Source organism: Pinus tabuliformis, chromosome 5_1 (genome assembly GCF_031772625.1).
Source record: "Pinus tabuliformis cultivar Carrire ecotype Pingquan chromosome 5_1, CPIR1, whole genome shotgun sequence".
NCBI lineage: Eukaryota > Viridiplantae > Streptophyta > Pinopsida > Pinales > Pinaceae > Pinus > Pinus tabuliformis.
In genome coordinates, this window is record NC_142305.1 from 98,607,375 (window position 1) to 98,610,075 (window position 2,701).

A 2,701-nucleotide genomic window follows, 5' to 3' on the forward strand; every position below is an offset into this window, starting at 1 on the left:
TGAGATCTGGTCTAGAGTATAACCTAGAGGATAGGCATGACTCTAGATCCAACCTATGTATATGAAGATCAATGCTATTGATAGTGTCGAGCTTGTTCAGCAGGGCAGTAAGCAGAGCCATTCTGGAAAAGTAGATAAATTTCAGCGTCTCTTCCCCCTTGTTGAAGGTTCCAAGAACAACAATTATAAGTTCATTCGAAGACCCCCACGAAGGCGAAACCCCAAATATACACTCATAGTTGTACACGATCGGGCTTAGGTTAAAAGACGGCAAATTTCCTGAATTCGAAATTCCATTGTCTAGATGTCTCAGCATTCGATTGATTCCTTTCTACGGATGGCCTTTCGATCTAGCAGGCCTAATGAGGAACACCTAGCCATCAAGCACTGCAACCTCCCGGACAGAGCTTCTATTCCAGAAAGCAAACCCTTGCTTAGCAGCCGGTCCAATCGGTAATGCATTGTAGGCCATTTCATGTGAAGGCCAGTTACTAGGCACCGCCCACGCCCCTTCCACACCATTACCTTACTTTCGATTGATTTCGTCCTCATCGTCGACTCCTTTCGGCCTCCTAGGTCTCTTCTTTACTGCTACAGCCGCAAGAAGGGAATCGGGGATCAAAACATGAGGAGTAAAAGCACCTGCATGAACGCTGCCATGGGGATTCATAGTACTCCTAACCGGAAGCAAGAAATAGAACTTCTTGTCCCCGATCTGCAACAAATCCTGCAAATCGAGCTTAATAGGATGGTGTTCGGGAAGATACAGTACCCCTTCGATATAACAACCGTTTTTCCCCAAAACTTCCAGAGCGTATTTCTTTCTGTCGAAATCATAGTAAATCCTTGCGCGTTGACGGGAAATGTTCATGCCACCACCGAGTTCATACAAATCGATGTCCACTATCGATTTCTTGCTGTCCCTGCCAAGGGTTTTCGAGTAGCTCTGCATGTTCGAGGCCATTCTCCCACCCAAGTTATATATATATATATATATATATATATATATATATATATATATATATATATATGCTTGCTTCAACAGGTGTGTTTGAGTGGACCATCACAACAATATTTTTCTCAATTTGCTCCAATTTCACATCAAAAGTTTTTGACAGTTTTTCTCATGGCAATTTTCTTGAAAAACAATAAAATATGAAATTTGAAAAAAATTAAAGAAATATTCACAAAATGAAATATATACAAAAAATATTATATGTACAATCAATATACAAAAATATTTTTTCATAAAACATAACATATATAAATATATAAAACACATATTTAAACATTACAAAAACATTCTAAAAAAAAACCTTATAATAAAACATAACAAAACACTCTAAAAACATAGCGTAACATAAAAAACATAACAAAAACGAAAAAAAATAAAAATAAATAAATAAATAAATAATTGCCATGTAAAACGTTTTATGTGTATTAGACATGGTAGGGATTCGATCCTCTGATTTCTAATTAGATTTATTCACCAGGGTTTCTTTATGCCCTATTGTTCCTTCTCCTCCTCCTCCTGGTGATAATGTTGAAGCTGTGAATCTGAAGGAAATCAAACGGAATTGTGTACAGCAATCGTGTTCAAAAAATCAGCCAAAACTGAAATCTGTAGTCCGAGCATAATGATGAGTAATGTAAAAAAGGTAGACAGTGCTACAGTCTAATGTAATATAACTTTGAAGTCCCCAGTCAGTTCTCGCAGCCTTGTTGAGAAGGTTAAAATTAGCACACGTTGGGACTCCATTAAGGTTGTTGTGAGGACACATGATACCACTGGCACGCCCTTCCTGCACACAGCGCTTGAACAACGGTTGATTTGTATCCAACAAGTCTTGTGGGTTAATGACAACATAAAAAAATATGCAAGTATGACCCTTCCAGTTATCCATATCGTAAGCTGTGTAATGCTTGCAGCATACAGAAGCTCTCAAACGAATAGAAGAGCTTGCATCAGAGGAGGAATTGAGGAGATCGCCTTGCAACCAATCCATATATTTAGGTTAAGCATATAATAAATTTGATTTTTTAAACCACTATAGCATCCAAAACCAGATCTGATCCTTGCATGGCCGCAACTCTCTATGTGCATTAATCAAAAACCATTTTTTCTCACGCAATTTTCCAAATAAGGCTCCAGAGAACCCCGAATATCTCCAAATTGGTTATGAATTTGCTAAAATAGTTCATAGGTTATAATTGACCCCGTTTCGAGAAAAACCCACATTTGATTGTTTTTAAATACATTTTCATTTTGCCATAAATTGTGTTTTAAAACTGACGTTTTTAAGCTGCTACACATTTCTAGCAAATGCTCAGGTAACTGTTGGGTCTTGAAATTAAATAATTCCTGTTGCTTCTCCTACCAATCTCAAGCTGCTTTGGAGAACAAATCTCGGCTTCATCTACTAGGAAGCAGTACATTGAGGAGTTGGAAGATGTTAGGTTGAAATGGTCCAAAGTTCAAGCTTCAGCAAATGCGAGTGAAGCATGATTTTCACAGTTTTTGAGAGAGCTAGATGAGAGACAGGTTACAATGTTAGGAAAACGGGTTGTTGAGTTGAATGAAGATCTTAAAACAAGGGAGAATTCTTAGTGGAACATGGAGGCTATTGGCTTACATGAATGGCATATTCCGGTGAAGGTACCATTCCTAGCAACAAATTTGGTCGTCATGATGTTGTCAATA

The 2,701-nt window shown here is 37.9% G+C and overlaps 2 pseudogenes; both read right to left on the bottom strand.

Moving 5' to 3' along the window:
* Window positions 1-373: 373 nt before the first annotated feature.
* Window positions 374-964, bottom strand: LOC149163621 (FHA domain-containing protein FHA1 pseudogene; annotated as a pseudogene).
* Window positions 965-1,604: 640 nt separating this feature from the next.
* Window positions 1,605-2,006, bottom strand: LOC149163622 (putative beta-D-xylosidase 7 pseudogene; annotated as a pseudogene).
* Between the last annotated feature and the right edge of the window lie 695 nt (window positions 2,007-2,701).